Source organism: Sceloporus undulatus, chromosome 3 (assembly GCF_019175285.1).
Source record: "Sceloporus undulatus isolate JIND9_A2432 ecotype Alabama chromosome 3, SceUnd_v1.1, whole genome shotgun sequence".
In the NCBI taxonomy this organism is placed as follows: Eukaryota; Metazoa; Chordata; class Lepidosauria; order Squamata; family Phrynosomatidae; genus Sceloporus; species Sceloporus undulatus.
The window spans coordinates 258012748-258038653 of record NC_056524.1 but is presented as its reverse complement, the minus strand read 5'-3'; positions in this window follow the sequence as shown (position 1 = coordinate 258038653).

Below are 25906 nucleotides of genomic sequence, written 5' to 3'. Positions count from 1 at the left end.
GTTGCTAAAATGAGTACCCAAATTATTGTTTGTAATAAGCTTACAGTTGTAAACTGCTTAGACACTGTTAGTTCAGTATGAAGTGGTATATAGATGAAGCTGTTTGTTCTGTTTTAGCAGTTCAGTTGGAATATAGTCCATTCCTGGTGATTTATTTTTTTACCAATTTCCTATTACAGCTTCCACCTCACATTTTAGAATTGTGAGATTCATCTTCATCTGGTTTTTCATTCCATGTGTCATTCATTTTTTCCATTTCTTTTATATAACATCTTTCATATAACTCTCCTATTATTCCATCCAATGTCTTTTTATTTCTACTTGATCTTGTAGCATCTTCTTTTTCTTGTCATATAGCATCCCAGACTGGGGACACAGTAGCTCAGTGGTTAAGACACTGACTCTGATGATTGCAAGATTGACAGGTCAGCAATTTGAGGTCTGAGTGCTGCGTGATGGAATGAGTTCCCATTAGTCCCAGCTTCTGCCAACCTAGTAGTTCAAAAGCAGGTAAAAGTGTAATATATACCACTTTGGTGGAAAGGGAATAGCGTTCTGTGCAGTCATGCTGGCCACATGATCACAGAGGTATCTTTGACAATGCTGGCATTTGCTTAGTAATGGAGGTAAACACTGCAGTTGGTCACAATTAGACAATCTTGACAAGGGAAAACCTCCAACTCTACCTTTATCTTTAGCATCCCAGTCCTTGGTCTGAACTTCCCTTTGAATTTCCAGATTCAAAGAAGTCTTTATTGTGGAAGAAGTTTCTCATTCTTCCTCTTTTGTTGTTGTCTTCTATTTCTCTGCATTGATCATTATAATAGTTTTCTTTATCCATGTACACTTGTTGTTATACTGTTCCATTCATGGTTCTGGTTTTGTTACCATCTCCCTTTTCTTTAGCTTCTTTTCTTTCCGTTACAGCTTGAAGCATTTCATTTGTTATCCATTGTTTCTTCTCTTTCTTTTTGGACACTAATAGTGTCTTTCTGCATTCTTCCATGATTACATCATTATACCCAGAGTTCTGCTGGTTTTCTGTCTATTATGTTTAATAGTACAAATCTGTTTCTTACATTGTCAGTAAATTCTGCTGGGATGATTTTTAGGTCATATTTTGCTATAATTACTGGTTTTTTTCTTCTTCTTCAGCTTTATTCTAATGTTCGATATACCTAGTTAATGATCTGTTTCACAGGCAGCACCTGGACTAGTTTTGGCCATAAGAATAGAGCTTCTCCATCTTCTATTTCCAATTATATAACCTTTCTGATTTTTATATTGGCTTTCTGGTGATGTCCATGTGTTTAGTCTCTTCTCTGGTTGTATGAAGAAGGTGTTCGGAATGAATAGGTTGTTGGCCTCAGAAAATTCTATTAGATGCTTCTCTGTTCTATTTCATATACTAGTCCAAATCTTCCTGCTGTTTTTTGGTTCTTATTTGCTGCCTGCTTTAGCATTCTAATTGCTTATGATTAGCTTGAAATCCTGTGTTGGTATGTTGTCAATTTCTTTCTGGACTCCTTCATAGAATCTCTCAAATTCTTCTTCCTCTACCTCCATGGTTGGTACATATACTTGGATTATGGTAATGTTTATATGTTTTCTCTGATGTGATTTAGAACAACTTTGCATTGTATCCCTTGACTGTGTTTGTCACTTCTCCCATTAGCATGAAAGCCACCCCACTTCTTCTTGTCTTTTCATTTTCTGAATAGAAGACTGTCTAGTTATCTGAGCCAATGTGACCCATTCCTGTCCATTTTATCTCTCTCACCCCTAGATGTCTGCATGAAGGCAAAAGATCTCAGTAATATTCAACATCAGTAAAGTAGAGCAAGTCTACATAATTGATCCATACCTCTCCATATCCAGTCCAGGAGATCAGCCTTGCAAAACAGATCTGTGGAAATTTGATTATGCATTTGTGTGTTTTTCACTGGAAGCCCTACTGTGTGTCCTGTTTCCTGGAGATGTAAGTGTGGGTAGGCCATTAAACAGAGCCTTTGGTTGTAGAGATACATTTTCAGGGAGAGTAGATTTCTTCCTTATTAATAGTCTTTAGACAGCTGGTCAAACTGATATTGTTACATTTACCCCTTATTGGTTAAGGCTAGTTTTTGAGTTTAGAAACATCATCATTTTAAGTGGTGTGTATATAATATATTTCTGAAGTATTATCACTAACTTTACTTTTAACTTCCCCTCAACAAGTATTCAAGACAACAATTTTATTTTATTATTTTATATTTATATTTATAAATAATACTTTATATAAATATTATTTATATTTTAATATATTGCATATTTTATTATATATACAAATAAGACATATATATAATAAAATACAACAATTTTAAATAAAAGCTAGCACATTTTTAATCAAACTTACTTTCTTCATCCCTCAGTGTTCCTTTCACTTTTGCATTGGTATTTTTTAGCTGGCATTGTAAATTAACATGTAAGCTGTGGCACTGCATTGGCACAATAGTGAGGTGCCAATATAGTAAACCAACCAATAAAAAGACTTGAATTGTGTTTTGGCTAGGAAAATATGAGAACACAGTAGGGTGAGGTGGAGATGTAGAACCATTTTCCATCTCTTAAAATGAATATGCACTTTGTATGATGGAGACAAGCCAATTCAGTTTGTTTGTTTAGTTTCCTGGCTTCAGTTTGAAATGTATTAAATGCAAGAGGATGTCATCTGGAATATTTTCTTGGCTAAATCAGAATTATTTGAGAAATTATTGAAGATGGAACAAGCCAGGTCTTGCTCCAATTTACAGCTGAGGCGGTTGTTTACATGTTGATGTCTCTTTCTGTGCAATGAAATTTGCCCTGTGATGTATTCAAGTAATTTGCCACCATATTGCAAATTCTTCAGTTAACAATGGTCTGGTAACATGTGCTTACATATGCACACAGTGAGTGAATAATATTGTTAGTGAGCGGTAGTATTGTCATGATGATTTTGCTTCAGTCTATGTGATGGTTTATTTTATCAGCTCTGCTAGAATAGCCTGAGCATCTTTTATCCTTCTTTGCCTAGTCTATTTTTATACAATGTCTTCAACTTCTCGCTGACTTCCACACATGAGCATACTGTTCCAAACGTGTTCTTCCAATCTTCCCAATTCTCTTTTTATTCAGTGAATCCATCCTGAAATCCACAGGCAGGCAATGGCCACTGAAGCCTCTGCTGTGTGACTTCCCAAGATGCCTTCATTATCTTGTCTCACATTGATGGGGGGGGGGGGGTTGAACAAAAAAAGAGATTTAAAATCCTCATCCTTGAATGCAGCAAACACACTTGGTCTCTCCAGTTTTTCAGAGAGGCCCATTATTATAGGATAGTATAGAAAAACAGAGAGAGCCAGTGGTGTACTGGTTTGAGCATTGGACTATGACTACAGAGATCAAGGCTTGATTCCCTGCTTTTTGCCATAGAAATCCATTGTATGATTTTGGGAGTCATACAACCTTAGCCCCAGAAAACTGCATGATACCTTATGGTTGCCATAAGTCAGAAATGACCTCAAGACACACAACAACAACATGGAAAGACAAGGCTGCACCACTACTTTTACCATGAGAAGCAGATGGTGTTTAATGAACTATTTGCAGACCCCTCTGTCATCTGTCCTAAAGGATAAGGGCATGCAACCTTTGGGGGTGGGAACTGCTTTGTGCCCTGAATCCACCGATTTCCAAGCCACCAATTGGGTTGGGTGGTAGCTATAACTTGCCCCACCCAATTTCCCTTTAAAACAACACACATGGGGAGTGCATGATTGTTATAAAGCCAATCCACACTTCTAGGAAGGAGTTTGAATTGTTATTAAACCATGGTGTGTGCTCTCTGCTGCTCTTGTTTTAAAGAATAGTTGTGTTTGTTTTTATGCTGCACTGCTAATGCACTGCTGCAATTTGACTGCACAGAAGGAATCTCAGCATTGGCAAGAATGTGGGAGGTGACGGGGAGACACAAAAACAGTGGCCCTGCATGGAGCCCATGGGACATAATTTGCCCAACCCTGTGGAAGGGCCTAAGTTCACTGATGGACATGTTTTGCATGCAGGTGCAATCTCCGCCATCTCTAGCAAATAAGTGGAGATGATATTAAATTAGGCAGCCCAACTCACTATAAGGCATTCTTTCACACCTGAGCCTGAAAAATCCAGCAATATAGCTCAACTGTGCTCAGAGCAACAGCAAAGCCATAGCAGTCTCTCCCCTTTATCAATAGGTGCTCCAACATGATGTTCCCTGGTTCTCTTTAATTTAAAGTTAAAATCAGAAATAGCTTTGCTCAATAACCAGGAAAATGAGAAGTATGGTTTTAGACAAAAGAGCTGACATTCTGAACAATTGTGTGCAACTTACCAGTTTCTCTATATTATACAATTCACTGGGCTGGCATTTTGTAAATGAATGCTGACAGAGAGCTGTTCATATCAGAGCAGATGGAAAATGCCCATTTGGGAAGGAAAGCCATGGCCCAAATCCAGTTATCATCATGGGTAGACATCAATGTTGGTCAAGCTGACAATTTGTTAGGAGAGTCACGTGTGCATCTAGCCTGACATAGATTAGTATACCCATCATGCTGGCTACTGAATATAGAGTTTTTTTCTACCCTTGTATCCTTCATTTGTAATTGTGTACCCTTATTCTGTAAAACAAGGATAATCAAATTTTTGTATTTATTTATTTATTTATTTAGGTATTTATTTCCCGCCCTTCAGCCCTAATGGCTCTCAGGGCGGCTTACATTTATTATTTTTTAAACAGACAGTTCCCTGCCCGCAGGCTTACAATCTAAAAGACACGACACAAAAGGAGAAGGGAATGGTGACGGGGGGAGGGGATCAGGTCCAGCATTCTTCTCTCCCTCTGAGGCCTTTGTGGCTTTCCAGATGTTATTGGACTTCAACCTCCACCATCACTAGCCATGATAGTCAGGGGTGAGAAATCATGGGAGCATCAGTCTTTGGATCCTCTCAAGTGCTTTTAGGAACTTTGTCCTTCTCATGGTTCAAGTACAATGTGTACACATACCTACTTCTTTTGCAAGGTAAGCAATTAAATGTATACACATCCTTAATTAAATAGGACACTTATTTCAAGTGACAATGGGAGCTGGTGGATTACAAGTCACAGGGTCATGCATCTGCCATAGAATTTGAAAGAATATTTGAAAATAGTTTTTAAAATGTCGAAAATATGTTTTTTGAGTGTTGAGAAAACTTGAAGAGAAGAATCCTAGGCTGACGAGAATCTTTGCAGAACTTATTCTATGCAAAATTTACATGTGGTTGCTTTGCACAGGAAACAGCATTTTCTACACTGAAAAAAATACCTTTGTGCTGAAAAAGTTGCTTCCTGCACATAAAATTGATATAATTAGGGACTTATTAAGCACAGCATTTATATGTGGTTAGTTTGGATAGAAATATCGTTTTCTTGTGTGTGCAGGAAACAGCTTTTTATTACTACTTTCTTCACAGGTAATGCAGTTTCCTATGCAGAAAATACTAAATTTTGTGCAAAACATTTATGTGCAAATTATAAGTAGTTTTCAAATTGCTAAAATTGTTCAGTGCTCTCTTTGAGAAGAAGCTTAGAGAAGAATCATAACCCTAAACTATTCTGGATTTTAATGTGAGCCATCCAAGGTGCATCTGATCCCTGTGATTTAAATATTTAATTTAAAGTCAAAAAGAGAACCCTGAACAGATGCACTGCACTACTGACATGGAAGCCACCAGCCTACTGCCTGGGGCAGAATTGAGAGATGTTACTTATGTTGACTACAACTCCCAGAATTTCTCAGGAAGCACAACCCATTTTAAAGCTCTGAAGATAATGTACAGCAAGGCCTCCTGATGGGCTTAACTGGTCAAGTGAACCTATACTTATCCCTAGAATCTTGCACCTTTCATCATTTGTGGACAGATATATCCATATGGAAACTGTTCCACAAACCTCAAACATTAACAACAACAACAAAACTCCAAAGAATTACCTTGAGGGCAGAATGATAGAATTAGTGGGATTGTATAGTTTCATATGTTGGGGAGATGGGGGGAGGGGGTTGTTGGTGAGGGAGTGAGAGAAAGATCAATCTCTTCACTTCGGGAACAAAACTGAAGATCGCTTGTGTGATGAAGTGAATAATGCTTCATCACAAGAAGCAATTTTCAACCAATGTCTATCCCCTGCATCTGTTAAAATAAGGATTTTAAGTTTAGTACGTACTTTCCTAAATGGCTTTGCCCACTTTCACTTAAGGTCTCTGAAAGGCAAATGTAAAGATTTTTTTTTCCTTTTTGCAATTTCCTGTGCTCACCAGAAAGTTGTCTATTTTTAGCAAGCACTATTGTTCCCTCCCAAACAGGCAGCTGCCTGATTAATTATCTCCATTGTATGTGCAAAGGGAATATTCTTTTCTAGGTGAAAATGAAAGGCAGAAATGTGAGAGGAAAGTTATGAAAAATTAGCTCTAGTGCTGAGCAGTAGCCAGAGATATTAAGAAGGAGTGAGATAAATTAGTGGGGGGGGGGGGGGGGGGGAGAATTCCACTGGCCAATTTTATGATCTGTCATCAGCCCAGAGTCTTGAAAGAAAATAGAAACACAGGAGCCTTTGGGTCAAAAACACTCTTTTTGTGTGGTTGTGTAGTGACACAGAAATGTATTCTCCTAAGCTGTTACTAGACTGAACAGAGACAATGGAGAATTGACTTGTATCTGCTTAATAGCTGTCAAAAAAGAGGAGCTAATTTTAAGAGGTGCACCATTCCCACCATTTATTTCCATCGATCTGTTTCACAACTTAGATAATGTATTTTGGATAGCAGCACCTAGACTCCTGCAGCCAGCATAGCCACTGGCCAAATTGAGTAGGGGATTCCAGGAACTGTCGTCCAAAACTATCATTCTTCAGCTCTCTCCCACTTTGAGTTTCTTGGGCCATCTTTCTGATCCCACTCACATGATTCTTCACACCATTGTTGTGTGTTTCCACAGACATAAAGGACTGACATACCTGTCAAACAACTGGAGTTAAATCTGTGGATTTTGCTTTCTGCCACTGAGGTTTCAAATGCCTTTGGATTTCCTTTCAATGGGCAAAGTCATTAAGCAAAGTTGGTTGAGAAAAGAACCAAAATGTAATTGCTCCCTATTTGCACTGACCAGATTCAATATGTGCAGCAGTTTTCAACATGGAGAGGACCAAGGTGGTTGCTACAGGTGGGCAGGGGGCAAAATGAGGGCATTAGGCCGCTAATAAGAATTCTGCCCTCTAATGAATGTTTCTAACCATTCCCAAATTTCTAGCATGATAGTAACACAAAACTTCATTTTAGCATTTCAAAATACCATTTAGGCACCCAAAGTAAGGGGAAGATGCAAAATTATTAAGGGAATGCAAAAACAACTAGGAGTTTTAAGTGTGAATGGCTTTTTCACTTGCAACAATGATAGAAATTTGAAGGTGAAGGAAAATGTCATGGAGGAGAGGAATTCCTATTTCAGGGCATTAGGACAATGTGTTCATTTCCTCTGCCCCCATAGCTACACTCCTGGAAAGGACCGTGTTGTACCACAGGTTGCCTGACTGAATACAGGATAGGGGTCTTGTAGCTGCAATCACTACATGCGGCCACCTGACTTACTGGGCTGGCCGAGTTGCTGGAGGGATAGGGAGGAGAGAGATGGGGGCCGCTGCGCCCCGTGCCGGCGCGGCATGGGAGCCTCCATGTCGGCGAGCTCCTGCCGGCCCTCGTGGGGCACGGACTACCGCTCCCAGGTCACCCTGGGGCGGCAGGAAGCGGTGGGAAACAGGGCCGCTTCCGGGCCGGGAAAACTACATTTCCCGGCCCTCTTTGCGAGCGGAAGCGGCCCTGATTGGCCCACTGCCCGGCCGATCTGGAGCGGGATTGGCCAGGGATCGGGCTCTGGCCTGGGCCCTGGCCAATCATTGGCTCCTGGGCCTATATAGGCTCTGGCTGCCTGGGCGTCAGCCCCATTTCCAGCCGGCTCCCCACCCACCTCTCCCTATTTTGCTGCTATATTGTCACAACTGCTTTTCGGGGGCGGTAGCATAGGTCATGGATCTGATGGGCGTGGTTTCCGATGCTGCGGAGCACGGAATCGGGAGTCCCATGGGGACCCGGGGCGCTGGGGGCTAGTGTTGTCGCCAGTGCGGGGGTGACACCGAGACAGCGTCCCTGGTGACATGGGGCGAAGATGCGCTCAGGCGCATAGCCGGACCCTGCTAGGTGACAAACAGGTGGCAGGCCGGTTCCCCCTCTGTCATCCCGAAGGCCTGGGCCAGGCCAGGCTTATGGTCATCGACCAACAAGGGTTGGTGGATGTCGGATCCAGACCTTATGCTTTTGACCAACCCTCATGTGATGTATTCATGCAATAAACTTGTGGCCTTTTTATTGCCAAAAGAAATTGTGTCTGTCTTTTCATACCTCCCAAAAGACCCCCTTTCCTGCAACAGATCCTGGGTCAGGCAGAAGTGCCATAAAATTTAGTTCTGTCAGGCAGAACTAAATGTATCCCCTTCCTCACCCTCCCCAATCCACCTTTAGCTGTTGTACACCCTCCCTCCAGCATGGCTATATACTAACTGGTGCAGAGTGTGAGGGGGCATGGAGAAGCATCCAGTTCTGTCCCTGTAGCTGGATACACAGCACTGTTGTTGTGTGTGTGTTCCAGTCATTTCTGACTTATAGTGACCCTAAAGCAAACCTATCACAGGGTTTTCTTGGCAAGATTTGTTCAGAAGACATTTGCCATTGCCATCCTCTGAGGCTGAGAGACTATGGCTTGCCCAAGGGTTTCCATACCTGAATGGGGATTCAAACCCTTCTCTCCAGAGTCATACCTCAATGCTGGAGTGACTACACCATGCTGACTCCCACAGTACTGAGGATAGAATTTTTGCTCAATATTCACTGTGCATCCCCATTTGGTAAATAGCCACAGAAGGGTGGGCTACAGCAGTTAAAGGGTGTTTCTTTTTTTTCCCTTTTTCTCCCCCCCCCCCCCCCCTCCCCCCTTTCTTTTTTTGTTTTTTTGTTTTTTGGATTGGTGAGAGAGAAGATGAACCATAGTTGCACCCAAAAGAACTTTACAATGCTTCTTCCTGATCCAGGATTTCTTAACAATTTGAGCTACAGGAGTCCTGTTGTGTATTCAGCCTAACACCCCTGCTTGTATCTGCCTGCAAAGATGAGATTCATCCTCATCTTTGAGGAGCTTCTCAGGGGGAAAATGGGGCAACTCTAACTAAACATCAAAATGATTAAATGCATGGAGTTTTGAGCTGGGAATTTTAAGGCTGAAGCAACTGAAGTCATGGATCAAGATAGTTAAATTGGTGAGTTTTAATTTTTCCCACACTTTAAAATGTTTTACATTGATTTCTTTCCTTCATTCTGTCTGTCCGTCCTTCTGTCTCTCCCAGTTCTTTCCAGAAATTAGGACTCAAGACAGGACACAGCAAGAGTGAATAAAAATGTACAGATAAAAGTGCAAACAATTACAATAGTTAAAAAGAACACTTATTAAATAAATATTTGTCTTAAAACAATGTTGTATTAGAAACAATTTAGTATAATTTTCCATCAAAAACATGTCAAAAGATGTAAAGTTTAATAAGCTATCATCAAAACCTAACTAAAACAAGATTGTCATCCATTACTATTTCCCACCACGGGCAAAGGGAGACTAGCCATGACTGTCTAGAAAGTCAGACTGGGTCTTTAAAGAGCATAGTACAGTATAGCTTCAAATACTAGCTTTTGAAAAGGTGTGCTGTTGCTTTTGAAACCAGAGAACAATGGCTGAAACTAGTCCTAAAACAAAAGGAAAAAAAAATTTCTAAGGGAGGTAAGAGCCCTGCAACTGAAGGTGGTTTTAGATTAAGTGAATGTGAAAACGAACCAATGAGAGTCTCTGAGTCAGTTCTACCATTAAAACCAAAACAACACAGACTTTGGCATGGTAACATTCTGTATTTTAAATAATGGATGGGCCCAAACTCAGTGGTAGTATACTGCCTTCTAATAATACAGTGGCAGGAAAATCCACCTTACTTCCATGTTATTCTGATCTGCAGTGGCCACGGACCTGTCTACACAATTGCCACACACACTAAGATTTGAATGTACACATTTCTAATCTCTTGTTTTCTGGCCCCACAATAATGCCGCTATGGAGTGAGGTCTATACATGTGCAAGAATATCTGAATTTTTCAGTCCAAACCAGAATAAATCCCCACTTTTTTTCCTCTGGTTTAAAGCCCTAAGATGATGAAAACACCTGGATCCAGCCAATACAATGTGAGTACTGTTGTTGTTGTTGTTGTTGTTGTTGTGTGCCTTCAAGTCATTTCTGACTTATGGCGACCCTAAGGTGAAGCTATCATGGGGCTTTCTTGGCACATTTCTTCAGAGGGGGTTTGCCAATGCAATCCTCTGAGGTGAGAGAGTGTGACTTGCCCAGGATCACCCAGTGGGTTTACATGGTCAAACAAGATTTGAACCCTGGCTTCCAGAATTATAGTCTAACGCTCAGACCACTACATCATGTTGGTTCCCACACTGTGAGAACTAGGTGAGACCATCTTATTTGGCCTGTGTAGATGAACCTATAGACATATTTGATGAGACCATAGAAATTTGCTCTCTGTTTGATTTTTCTTGCCTTGGCCAGGTGGAACCAATTTAGGTACTGCTTTTAATTTGCTCTGCTTTAAAATTATTGGTAGCTGCTTTGAATTCCTATATTGGGAGAAAAGTGCAAGATAAATAAATAGTTACAGTGACAATCCATGTAGAGTTCCTAGATCTAGTTGGCAGTGCATGATCTTCCCAAATCCTGAGATTTTCAGGCCCAGAATTGATATCCAGGAAAGGTCTCTGGTGACTCGAGTACCAGCCACAGTTGCCCACAGCTTATCATTCAAACACATACACACATGGACACACATAGAACATATCGCTCTGTTTGGACATTAAGACTTAGCTAAGGGGGCTCTTCCTAAATTAAGGTGACATGGGAGGATTATTCCTTCTCACTGACTCAGGGAGCTAGAATAAGGAACATTTAAATCTAACCTATTTGCTTCTAGACAGAAAGCAAATGAAGAGCAGAATGGAGGGTGAGCCCTGGTGTCAAAATGACTGAGGGGGAAAGAAGATAACTAAGTAAATCCAAAGTCACTAAATACTCTAAATAAATAAATAAAATAATAAAGACCCCCCCCCAGAACATCTCTGCTACTTGCAGTGACAGATTAATTGATCTTTGCAAACTGTAGCATGCTGATGCTCAACTAGCTGAGCTGAAGATTTATAACAGCCTTTGCCTCTAACCCACAGCTGAGATCCCCCAAACCTGAAAATATCATCTAGCATCTAGGGATGACCCATGAAGACTGGAGGCTCAGGGTCAGCCCCTGAGATCTGACAACCCTAATCCTAAAGACTGGACCACATGGTTGCAGTGTCATTTAACTGTTCTGATTTTACCTCACTCAGTTTTCTTTCAGCAGAGTTTCCAGGCGTACCAAGTAAATCACAGGTAAAAGAGTTTATGGAACCCCAAGCAATACTGATATCTAGAAGGGCATCAAAATAGTATATGAGTTGCAGTAAAATGCCAAAGTGCTCTGGAGCTTCTGTCAATAGAATATAGTGGTGCAATTTGATTAAGAGAGAGTTAAGCTGCATCAGACAATGAAGGAAAAGAATGCTATATGACATGGTAATAGATCCCAAGAAAGTCTTGTTAATCTCCCAAAAAATAAGATGCTATTTTCATGCAATAGGAGGAAGCAAGGAGTGGGATAGTGGCAAGGAGGGGGACTTATTGCTCTTTGTGATTTTCATGGCCTACTTTGCAAACAGAGAGTGCAAGAACTGGAACACTTCAAATGGCTTTTTCATGAGGCTTCTGTGAGTCATAGACCTTAAGCTGGAGTCGTACATTTTTCACTCTGTTTGAGTTGTTCACACATTATAGATGCAAAGGCCAATGAGTTTCCTGATTGCTGTCAACTCAGAGTGGCAATCTGAAAGCTTGTTTTGTGGCTAGGTTCAAAATCTTTAAAAGTTACTTTGAAAATTAGAGTTGTCTAGTGTTCTGATATCTCAAGGCCTGGTTCCTCTTCTTCAGTCCCAGGCTGAGGGAAAGGAATCTCAAGACTAGAGCATAGCCTTGGAAAGTTTATGTGTTTTCTTCATCAGCAATTTTTCCTCATCTATTTGAATGATATACTCTGTTCAACTGTGGTCAAGGTTTATGTATCATTCTTAATGACACCACCAGGGGCTGCCAGGTTTTGGTATTGAAATCTGGCAGCCCTACCAGTTGTCATACAAAAATATTGTGTGAATTATGATATTTGAGGATTCCTACTTAGGAAAAAAAGAGTAAGAGACTTTGAGAGAAAGGGCTGTGAAAAGCAATTTTGATCACTCCTCATTACTTAAGAGATTTCGGGCTGCTAAACTATTGCCAAACTTCACCCAAAGTGAAACACAGAAGGAAATTTGGAGGCTTCTTAAATTTGACATTAGTATCATAAAATTTAATATTTTTGCCTTACTGATTGTGTAAATTAGAAACCATTGAATGTATTTTATGTACACTATGGTTTTGCATCTTGGTATTGAAAAACCCAGCATTAATTTCTAAGAAAGCAGACTATTCTGACTTTGGAGAGCTTTGCTCAAACTGTGATTCCAGATTGTAAAAATTATTTTAAAAGAATGGTTTTGGGGAAGGGGCATTTTAGTCTCCCGCGGGAACCAAGTTGGCCAATGGGGACTTGAGATCTGAGAAAAATCTTGGAAGAAACAAGATTCTATCACATCCCTAAGTGATAATGAAATAAAATTTGGCTCCAGTCATGATCTTGTTCCAGTATCACAGTAGACATGCAAGGCTTAACTGTGTACCTAAAATGAACAATGTTTTGGGACTGCACTATCATGTGCTCAAAATGCAGCTAAAATGTTCCAACGGGAACACAGAAAGGAGTACTTGCCATCTGTTACTTGCCTAAAGCAACCTTCATAATGAGAGGAGAGAAGAGACACAAATACTTTATGAGAGAAGCTAACTACCAAATCATTCCATGAAAAAAAATAGGAAATACATGCTTTCCAGATACTTGACATTTCCAATGAGGATTCTATGGCCTCATTCCCACTATGAAAAAAAATTGCAACAGGATCTGGGATATATGACCCTAGTTCCCATTTGAAATCAATCCTGATCCTTATCAGTTTGATTTCAATGGGGAAAACGCAGGGCAAACACAAAAACCCTGATGTTTCCTGACACCACTTTCAAAGTGGTGGGGTTTTTTTGGGGGGGATGAATTGATTTATTCAAAAAGAAATTGATTCATCCCAGTGGGAACTGGGTGGGTGGATTCAATTCCACTGCCAGTGATAGGTCAGGGAGAAGCTGCAATGGCCCTGCCCATCTTCCCATCACTGGCCTCCCTGCCTCTCCCTACCTGCCAGCCTGGCCTCTTCAGCCATGGCTCCCTCCGTCCTCCCAGCCATACCTCCTCCCTCCCTTCCTTCTTTCTCTCCTCTTCCCCTCCTTCCCTCCCGCTGCTGGCCTGCCTGCCTACCTGGTTGTCGGTGGCTTTGCAGGGGTGGCGGCGGTGGCAGCTATCAGGGCTTGATGCTGTTGGCCCTCTCCTCCTCCTCCTCCTCCTCCATGCTGGATCTGCCACCTGGCCTCCTTCCCCTTCTCCGACCTGGTAGGCCTACCTTAGAAAGAGGATGGAGGATGTGTGTGCATGCCTCCATCCTCCTGGCCTGCCTCTCTCCCCTCTGATGGGCTCCCACAAAGAGCGCACACCAGGGAGGCATGCACACACTTCCTCCATCCTCCTTCCACCCCAGCCTCCTTCTAAGGTAGGCCTACCAGGGTGGAGAAGGGGAAGGAGGCTGGGCAGCAGATCCAGCATGGAGGAGGAGAAGGAGGAGGTGATGGCCAGCACTGAGCCCTGACAGCCACTGCCACCTGCAAAGCCACCAACAGCAGCCAGGAAGGCAAGCAGGAAGGCTGCTGCTGGGCCTCTGCTCCTTCTCTGAGCTTTGCGGGGCACGCAGCAGTGCTGCCCCACTGCTGCCGCCACTTGCAACAGGGAAGCAGCGGAGGCCCAGCACCAGCGGAGGGAAGGTAGGAAGCCAAAGAAGAGGGGAAAGGGAGAAGGAAGGATGGCTGCTTGTCTTCTCCAATGGGAACAACAAGTGTGCCTCCCAAAAAACACGATACCAAACAGGCCCCCTTTTCATAGTGGGAACAAGGGGCCTTTTGGAATCGGGGAATATAGCATGGCAGAGGCAGAATCGAATGTGAGTTATTCCACCAGTGGGAATGACCCCTATGATCTGGGATTTTTTAAAAAAAGGTTTCTGTAATTTGGAAGATAAGTCAATAATTAGAAAAGGTCCTCTAACTTGTGATTTTCCAGTTGTCATGGCTCTCTTACATGCATCCAAGTTAGTGGAATTTGACATCTTGTATTTGTACCTGGACCTGAACACAGAAAGACCTCGGTCCATCTAAATTAACTTTAGCTGGCAGCTTATTAGTAAATCACAATGTCATAAGCCCACCTTACAACATCACAATTTACCTTTTTAGTAATTGTGTAGGTTGGAATTCTGTTTTGACCAAGCAATCAGCACCTCCAACCAACCTTGTAAGCTTTGTAGCCCTCCTTCCCCAACATGGTGGACATCATCTGCAGGATATCTGAAGAACCTGCAGTGACCCTGGCAATTATTTTCATATCACATTTACCTATAGGAAGATAGTTGGATGTGTCACTCACTTCTGATATCCCCTCTTTCCAACAACCAGGAAATGGCAATGTTGGTGACTGGCTGTACAGACTGAAAGGTGGGTTTGGAGCAGTAGCATTGGAAGAGGTAGCTATGGAGATGTAGTTATGTGAGAGACATACATTTTCTGATGCTGGATCTTGGCTGTTGTTGATATTGATTAGCAGAAGCTCTCTAGAGTTGCAGGCAAGAGTTTATTAGTAATATCTGAGATGTTGGGGATTGTACCAGGGATCTTCTGCATGCAAATGGTGTATGCTGTACTACTCCTAAAGGAGGCTGTTGTGAGGCCTCTGTTAAAAAAGTCATCATTGGATCCCACAATAATGAATAACTATCGGCCAGTGTCTAACCTACCATTTCTGGGCAAGGCCCTGGAACGTGTGGTGGCTTCTCAACTATTATCTAGATCCATTTCAATCTGGTTTCAGACCTGGCTATGGAACAGAGACAGCCTTGATCGCCTTGGTGGATGACCTACGCAGGGAACTGAACAGGGGGAGTGTGTCCCTGTTGGTTCTCCTGGACCTCTCAGCAGCTTTTGATACCATCAATCAGGGTATCATTCTGGACCGCCTCTCTGGGATGGGGCTTGGAGGTACTGTTCTACAGTGGCTCCATTCCTTCCTGGAGGGGCGAACTCAGAAGGTGGTACTGGGGGACTCCTGTTCGACCCCCTGACCATTGACCTGTGGGGTCCCTCAAGGTTCTGTGTTGTCCCCTATGCTGTTTAACATATACATGAAACCACTGGGAGAGGTTGTCTGGAGTTTTGGGGTGCGGTGTCATCAATATGCAGATGACACTGAACTCTACTACTCCTTCCCACCTCAATCTAAGGAGGCTGTCCTGGTTCTAAACCAGTGCCTGTATTCAGTAATGGACTGGATGAGGGCAAACAAGTTGAAACTTAATCCAGACAAGACAGATGTGCTCCTGGTCAGTTGGAAGGCAGATCGGGGAATAGGGATCCAGCCTGTGTTAGATGGGGTCACACTCCCCCTGAAGACACAGGTTCGCAGTTTGGGGGTAATCTTGGACTCAGCTTTGAACTTGCAGTTCTCTGCTTTGACAGGAGTGCTTTTGCACATTTAAAACGTGTGCGCAAACTGCGCCCGGTCCCTTGAGAAGCCAGATCTTGGCGCACGGGGGTACATGCCTTGGTTACATCCCGTTTGGACTACTGTAATGGGCTTCTACTAGGACGGCCCTTTGAAAAGTGTTCGGAAAATTCCACTGGTTCAAAGAGCTGCTCCAGGCTGTTAACAGGGGCAGATTAACAGAGACCATAAAACTCCCCTGTTTGAAACAGCTTAATCTCAGCTCTAGCTCTTTCAGTTTCAATCATCAAAATCAATCACAAATCACAACTTCATCAACAAATCAACATCAACAAAACAACTCAACCACCACATCATCATCCACCGAAATTCATCTCCCATCATCATCATCATCAACTTCAATCAAAATCAATCAACATCAAAAAAAATCACTGCAATCATCATCACTCATCATCATCACAACACATCAAATAAAATCATCATCACATCAATTTTCTCATCAATAAAATCAAAATCAATCTCAACCATCAAACACACAATCAACACAATCATCAAAAACAACACAACACACATCAACATTCAATCACAAATCAAATATCATCAACATCAACAATTGGCTGCCAGTTGGTTTCCGGGCCAACAATTCAAGGTACTGGTTATAACCTACAAAGCCCACATGGCTCAGGTACAACACTATTGGCAGACCGTTTCTCCTGGTATGAACCTGCCCGGACTCTGAGATCCTTGGAGAAGCCCTTCTCTCCTCCCAACACCTCACAAACACGGTGATGGGGACACGAGAAGGGGCCTTCTCGGTGGCTGCCCCTAGACTCTGGAACTCCCTGCCAGGGAGATAAGAATGGCTCCCTCTTGATGGCTTTCCGCCGGCAGGTGAAAGACCTTCCTGTTCAAACAGGCATTTAAGGAATTACTATAAGGACAGGCTGGAATGTTGGATAGTTTAATCAATTTTAATGTACGTCATTATTTATTTATTTTTTAAAATGTTTTAATTGTACTTTTGTGTTGTTTGTTTGTGAGTCCCGTCCTGGGAAAAACAGCGTGATATATTTACCAAATAAATACTGAGATTCAGCCCTCCCTGGAGCAAATTTAGCTACAGTATTTCCCAAGTTAGCATCTAGCAAGGCTGCCATGCTTGATCTGTTACACGCTCTTGACATTCATGTACAGAAGCAATCTGGATTGGCATTTGAATCTTACACAACACTGGTGGAGGCCCAGTGTCTTCACTGTCCCATAGGAAGCTGGGAACAATGGGACCACTTTTGAGAGTGCAGGACAGGCCTATATGTCCACACACACCTCTGTCCAATGACACAAGAGCAACCAGAAATCCAGGAAGAAAGAAGGGAGCAGCCACTACTGATGTCAGCATAACTGAGCCTAGTCTTTAGAAGGGTTTATAGCTCAATAAACACCCATCTTTTTACCAGGGTGGACTTTCAGAGGGACAGACCTGAATCTATTGTTAGTCCTCCCACACAGTAGACCCATATAATCGTAGGATTTATTATGTGCTTGATCACCAGGCAACAGCTGATTCATGGGTTCTACTTTATGGAGGGATCCAATAAGATCAGGCTATTACCAGCACCAGCACCACAAGAAAAAGTTCTATTCCTAAAATAACAACAATGAATATATATGAATATCTCACTTCCTTATTCCATAGCCCATGTTGCAGCACTTCTTTACGAACAGATTTTTAATCAGTGATTTCAAGGAGTTATGATTATCAATAGTGCAACATTTTTAAGGGCTAGATGCTTATATTTACAGTCTCTCTCTCTCTCTCTTCTTTTTTTTTTTACTGAGCCTTCTTCATTCCATTTATTATCAGTTTCCTTATATTGTACAGTATTGTTCTTGGGTAACTAGATGGTTAACTTGTGTGGTGGTGGTGGGGGGGGGGGGCTATCAGTAGCACATGTCCTGGTATAAATCCATACATTACGCTAAGCATAGTCTGTGAGGGCTGCTCAGTGGCTTGCACCTCTTCTCACAAAGCATAAAACATCCCCATTGGCTTCTAACTTCAGCCCGCAAGCAATTCTCAAACATGCAAACTATTGGCTTCCACCCATGTGGCTTGAGGCAATGAAGCCATTTCTGTCTTTTTCCTGTATTTTAAAGGCACTATCTAAGGTGCTGAACTCTAACTACAAATACTTTTGTTCAAACACTTTGGATAGGTCTTTAAAGTTCAGGACAATATATAATATTATTATTATTATTATTATTATTATTATTATTAATTATTAACCTTTATTTATGAAGTGCTGTAAATTCACCAGCGCTTACATGCAATCTTTTTGGTTAAATGGTTCCCCTGCCCTCGGCTTACAATCTAAAACGACATGACACAGAAAGGAAGGTGTGGTGGGGGACGGGTAAGAGGTCCAGCCGTTCTCTCTCTACCATCTAAGGCCTGGACCAAGGCAGATGGACTGGAGAAGGGCGGCTTCATAATGGATGGTTAATCATTTTCCAGGGAAAAAACATACTCTCAAGTAGGATAGTGCATATACAGTACATAGCAATACAGGAATGGTTGGATAACAGGCACCAAAGAACATCAAGTTATCTAAGCAACAATTATGCATGCCCTGGGAAGGCTTCTCTGAAACAGGATGGTTTCAACTCCATTTTGAAGCTGGTTAAAGAAGTGATGGCTCTTGCTTGTGGGAAAAGAAGTTCCAGGAGTGAGGGCAGCAAGTGAAAGGGGCGAATCCCGATGGGGCAGAGGAAATCCTGGGCTGAGACAGTAGACCTTGACTACCAGAATGAGAGCCCTGGCTGGGAAGGTGAGGAGAAAGAGGTCTGATAATAAGGAGGGGCCAGTCATGGAGGTCTTAAATGTCAGACAGCAGGAGCTTATACTGAATGCTGAAAGGGAGGGGAGCCGTGAGGGGATGCCAACACAGGAGAGATGTGGTCAGAGCGGTGGGTGAACAAGAGATTAAAGGACAGAGGTGAGAAAGAGGAAGCCCAGCCAGGAGGACGTTACAGTAATCAAGTCGGAGACCACTAGGGCATGGACCAGGATCTTGGCAGTAGAGGCGGAGAGATATGGTCGGCTTCCCATTATGGTTCCCATTAACAACTCCCTGTGTTAATGGGAACCACAAGCTGCAATTAGTTAGATGAGAAAAAATCCAGAAGTGTTAGTGGAAAAATACTGAACAACAGAGATATGTTTTTAAAAACAATGTGTATAAAAGTAGTTACGGGATTTAACATGTAGCCATTAAGGATGAGTCCAGGATAGCCACGAAGAGGCTTGCTGGCTTCCTCCCTGTGAAATAAAGAATAGCTTTGTGAAATTAATTTGATCTGTTAATTAGCCAGATAGACCATCTCTCCAATTATTTTCACAATCTCAAATCACCTGTCTTTCCAGATGTTGGTGGGGACAAAGTAATTTCTTTGAATGTCAATAGGAATCTTTTTGCCTTTGATTTATTCACCTCATTTTGGATTGAGCCCTGGTGGCGCAGTGGTTAAATGCCTGTACTGCAAGCCACTCACTCACAACCATAAGGTTCGTCAATACCAGCAAAAAGGGCTCAAGCTTGACTCAGACTTGCATTCTTCTGAGGTCGCTTAAAATGGTACCCAGCTTGGAGACAATTAGCTTACAGCTGTAAACTGCTTAGGGACTGCAGTATAGCAGTATATAAATGAAGCTGCTATGCTATTGTTAAGGAAGGAATTTGCCAACTGTCCTGGACGGGTCACACTTCCCCTGAGGACAAAGTTCACAGTTTAGGGTACTTCTGGACTCGTCCTGCAATTGACATCTCAGGTAGATGTGACGGCCAGTAAGTGCTTGCTATCAACTTCGGTTGATACCCAACTGCAAACTACCTAACCAAAGGGACCTTGAAATGGTGGTACCCACTCTGGTACCTTGTCTAGATTTCTGTAATGCGCTTTACATGGGGCCTAACTTTTGTACCAAGTCTCAGAAGCTTCACTTAGTGCAAAATATGGCAGCCAGATGGTCACCGTTCATCAAGGTTTTGACCATATTACACCTATCTAAAAGATCTTTCACTGGCTCCCAATTGTTCCGGGCACACAGTAAAGGTGTTGGTTATTACTATAAAGCCCCTACATTGTTTGGGCCCGAGTTACCTATGGGACCACATCTCCCTATATAATCCGCCCAGACTCTTAGAACAGCAGGTAAGAACCTAATTGGGAGATAGAAACCTCGAGTATGCAAAGAGCATTTTCAAACAATGGTTTTGAGACTGTGGAATAGTCTCTGCCTGAGGAGACTGCTTGACGACATCGCTAGAGACACGCGGTTTAAAAATCGAACTTTTTAGCCGAGCATACCACACCTGATATGAATACCCCCTCGATATGAATGACATGCCCTGTCTGTGTAGATCCCTGCCTTGTTATGTACGATGCTCTTGTATTGTATGATGTTGGATATTTTATTGTTTAGCTGCTTTTAATTGAATTTTTATGTAAACACTCTGTGTTTTATTTATCTTGTAACCCTGCTTCGATCCACTGGGAGGCGAAACATTATTATTATATTATTATTATTATTTTATTAAATTATTCTTATGTTATGTTCAGCGTATAGATGGGGGTGTGAGAATTGCCCCTCATAGGAATTCTGTCCCTCCAAATTGAGAACTTTCCTTCAGTTTCCGATATATTTAGCATTTCAGAGAGTAAAACATTAGAAATCATTCAGACCTATAGTATTTGCTGCTGTTTGCCATTCCCTTGCTAACAATGGCCGAATCCGTTGGGCAATTATGAATATGTAACCTACCAGTGGCAAATTTATAGTTGCATTATTCACAATCCCTACATTGCCTCTAGTTTAGTGGCTACATAGGGACCGTGGAATTTTCCAAACCATGAACCCTGTGATAGCTTCAACTTGAGTTGCCATTAGTTGGAAATGACTTGAAGGCACACAACACAATAATACCATTGGTCCATTCCCCTGTCAGTCAAGAAGCGTGGCTGATGTTCCCCTTGCATCATGTGAGTGATCTCAGGCACAAGAGAAATTTGCAACAAGGGTACGTTCCCAGGAGGTGATTTCAGAAGCTTTCCTGAAATGCCCCCTCTGGGATGCCATCCGGAATGCAATGGGAACATCTGGTGTCTGCGGCGGCATTCTCCTGTGTGGTAAATCATTCTATGCCATCTCCATTCCCATCACGCCCCCTTTTGTAATCAACAGCTTATTCCAGGGGCCAGTGCGATAGATCCCATAAAGTGCTGTTGAAGTGTTTTATAATGTGTTATGAGGGCGTCCTCATGAGGTCCCTTTGGGCTGCTAGACAAGCATGGGTTTAGGAAGTTGGTTTGGTTTAGCCTGGAGAAGGGAAGGTTAAGTGATAGTCATGTTAAGCTATTGAAAGGTTGCCATATGGAAGAAAGAGCACCTGTTTCTCGTTCCAGAGACAAGGGCGGGAAATTTAAACTGGATTTTCACTGGAAGGAAAAGAGATGCATCGCTGGCAAGAGCTGTTCCACAGTGTGAATACTCTGACTTGGAGTGTGGTAGATCCTCTTCTTTGGAGGTTTTTAAACGAGGCGGATGGCCATCTTTCGGAGGCTTTGATTGTGCATTCCTGCATGGGTGGATTGGATGACCCTTGTGGTGTTTTCCAAGTCTATGATTCATACTTGTATGATAGGAATACACTTGAGAAGCTGCCCCTTGCCTTTCTTAAACCTTTGAAGGGGTGGGCAACTATGGATCATACATCAATATTGCGCTTGAACTGCTTTTTTTCTGACCAACAATCTCCCCATTTCATGTTCTGCTATTCCACAGCTGGAAGATTGCCCTTCATGCGGGACTTTCTGCAAACTGACTTTAATTTGTTGACTACAAAGATCAATTAAGTGACCCAGCATGATGTAGTGCTTGAGTGTTGGCCTAGCCCTTGGGAAACCCAGAGTTTGAATTTCCAGTCAACTATGGGATGTTGACTGGGTGACTGTGGCCAAGTTAACATTCCTCTGCCTTAGGGAAGACATGGCAAATGCCACTCAGAATAAGTCTTACCAAGAAAACCCATGAGAATGGTCATCATAACTGGAGTTGATTTGAAGGCACATACCAATGACAACGGGGCTAAAAGCTATACTAGTGACAGTGTAGGGATGCTGAACCAGAGTTAGAGTAGCTACACAATGGTGAATGAGGCTACAAACCTCTGTGCCCCCAATAAGACAGTTCAGAGCAGAGTTCAGTTACTAGCTATTTGAGTTTCCAAATGGAATCTTGTTAATTCATAATCGCATTTAGATGGACTTTCTTCTTACCATAGTTTCTGCCATGAGATCTTTTATGACCTGCCAGTAAGAATATAGTAGACAAACAGTGTTAACAGAAACCTATGGGGCACAAAGCTGAACATATGGGACTTAGGTGTTCTCTGCTGATTCTTCTTGATTGGAACATTGAGGAGTTATCAATATAGCTCTTCTCTGGCCTCCATTCCAGAACAACATTTTACCAGAATTAAATCCCATTTGAAATAAATCTGTTTCAATGAGGTGTGTTTCAAAGCAGGAAAATTCTTTGAGACCACAAAGATATCTAAATAGTAATATTTTCATTTTGAGTGAAGAGAGAAATGTATTCTCACCCACAGTGCCAGAAAAATCTTGACAAGGTAGTTGAAAGAATGAAATTAGAATAATAAGAAACTACACAAGAAAGTGACTATTCTTTTAAATTTATTTGGAGATGCTGTTGTTCACTTTCCCAGTTATCACCGAGTTATCCAATGTGTGCCTACACAACAGAGGGAAAAGGCGAATTACTGTCAAAGGAGACAACAATTTTACAAAACACCAAAATAAAAACTGTCACAATTTTGCATCCTCTTCAAATTCCCTCCTTCTGTTGGACATTTCCGAAGATTTCTGGTAAAATTAAATGCAGACCTAAGTTCTTGCTGTGATGTTTTTTAAAAGCTGCATTTTAAAAGGGGTTTATTTAGCCCATGTTGTGTGGATATATTAATTCACGATGGCAAATCTTCTCATGTTCCTTTGTCTTTGTTCCTGTTATTCCAGTCTCTTAAGGTATTCTATCTGATTTCTTTATCAGTTTGCTCGGGTATTTTTATTTTTTAAATACATGAAATTCATGTCAGAATATTTTCATCATTTGAAGTCCAGTACTTATAGGCATTTTTTCTAATTATGCTGTTTGCAAAATATTTAGAAACTGTATAATAATTGTATGCTGTTTTCCCTATGTGCATCCATTTTTGTGTAGTTTACCCAACACTGTATCTTTTGATCAGAGAACTGTGCTCCAAATTTACAGGTATGCAATTCCCTGTTAGTTTCGATGTGTGAACTAAATAGGTTCACATTAAATGCACCACATTGTCACATAAATGCACACCAGTCCTAATGTGTCTGTTTCTATTTGCAGAAACATATTATTGGACTAATGAATACGTCAATGAAAAAATTCCACGCATTTAAGATGAAGGGTTGCATTTTCAAAAAACAGCTTCAGCTAAAAGATAGTGCTATACATTAGTTTACTTCTGTACCAGCCAAAACTCCAACTGGTTTCAGAATATGGGCAGCCAGACTGATTACAAGTGCATCCAGGGTGATCACATTAAACCAATTAGTTTCCAGGCAAAGTACAAAATGTTATTACTTTTAAAGAACTACATGGTTTGGGTCCAGGTGTACCTACTGATCACACTCCCATACAATCTGCCCTATTTCCCCTGGAAAGTTTTCTCTGACGGCCAGGACTACAGCGGCAATGCTTTCCCAGAGCCATAGTTTTCTGGTGGGTTTTCAGGCAATGTGTGCCACATTCGGAAGAATTTATTCCTGGTGTTTTGCCTGAAATTGTGGCTGGCATCTTCATAGGGTGGTGGCACGAATTTTGTGGAGTATGTGGGACCCTTGTTTGGGGGGAAGTGGGCTTTTTACATGTCAGTGGTGGGGGAAAAACCCACTTCCCCCAAACAAGGGTCCCACAGGTAATATACTCCACATACTCACCACCTGAAGATGCCAGCCACAATTGCAGATGAAACATTAGAACAAATTCTTCCATAAAGCAGCCCACATGGCCTGAAAAACCCACAGAAACTATGGATACCAGCTGTGAAAGCCTTGAGGTCACATTTCCCAGATGACTTTTTCATCTGCTTGCCAGAGACTGTGGATGACCAGCCGGAGGAGATATGACAGCTGAAAATGCTGACTGCATCTAAAACAGAATAAGACATATCTCTTCTGACGGCCTACCCAGTCAATTTAATCATGACTTTTTAATTTGTTTTATGTTTCTATAAGGTGATTTTAATTGTTTTATAGTATTGTATTTCAACGTGTGTTCATGTGTTTTTGATGGTGTTTTATATTTTAACATGGTGTACCCTGCCTCGACAAGAGACAGGAATAAGTTGTTGTGTTCAAAGCCCCAGCCTCATGACAAAGATAAGAGATTTGAAAATTGAAGTCCTAAAACATATAGGAGACCAAAAATTGAGAGCTACTGATTAAGGTCAACTAACACTAATAAGTGCCCCCCATCTCATCTCATCTCCCAATAAGTACTGCTTTGCTAGTTCTTTGCCACTTTTCCTTCTGTTATTCCCAAAATGGTTTGCTTGGGTGAATCCTTTAGGTTTGTTTGTGATTTTATTTCATGTAAAATGTGATAATAAACCAAAATAGTGACTCTAATTAATACTAGACTGCTAACAAAATACTGGAACACTCTGGAATATAGATATAATATTAGTGGTTCATTATAGAAGAGGTAACAATGCGCCCTTTTATTGGGGGATCCGTTCCGGACTCCCTGCGTAAAACAAATACGTCTATGCTCGGCCCATTTAAATGAATGGGGATGTGCACGCGGTGGCGTAGCAGCAAACACATGCGTCACAGCGTGCTCCCCATTTATCCCTATGAAAAGTTGCCGCCCACTTCCCCCCACTTGGTTCAGTGTATGCTGAAAGCTGTGTAAAGTGCACCCGTGTATGACGCGGCGCACTGTATGACTACCTTCCTTCATGAATGAATTTGCCCATGGAACCCCACCTCTCTGTTGCCAGCCCATGGTCCATTTATTGACCAGGTGGGTGGAAATGAGGCCAGCACCTGAGCAGGATAAAGAACTCATTTCCAGACTGCAGAGTGTGTGGGGGGCAGGGGAAGCCTTTAGAGGTCTGGGAGATAATGCCTTCATCAGTTGTAAGACTATAGCCAGATGCTACTTGGCCACTCTCCCCTAGCCACTAAAGCCCATTGGAGGCAGCAGTAGAGAATAGATCTTGCTTGCAGGGAATGCACAAGGGAAAGAATGCTGTCTGATAGAGCTTGATGCTTTGCCACACTCACCTTGGATTTCAACCTGTATGTATAGTACACACACACAACACACACACACGAGTTCCAAGTCCATAATTCTTATAGACACACAAGATGTTGGTGTCTACAAATATCAGTTGTTTGTGTAGTGCGGGCATAGAGACCCTCTCTTTTGTGGTCCTTTGGTCTTTGTGGAAACTGGATTCTGAACAGGAGAACCTTGCTTGGATATAGGAGAAATATCCAGTGTTTTAGCGGAGTGTGGACTGAGAGGCATTTTCAGTTAAATGGTCCAAAATCATCCTCAAGTGACCAGAAATCTACTTACACTTTTGATTTGAGGTTTGGATATTTTTTTGCTATATGGAGGCAGATTAAGGTTATGTCGCCCTCTAGGCAGCATTCGGTGACTTTCATTATTAAAAATAAAATTGGAAGCTTGGGAGTTATCTCCACAGGCCCCAAGAGGGGTTTTGGGCTGTTTTTCTGTACTTCGTCTTTGAAGAAGGTTGGGGGGACCTGTTTTAAGGTTTTTCAGAATCTGGTAGTCACTCAGAAAGCAAAGCAAA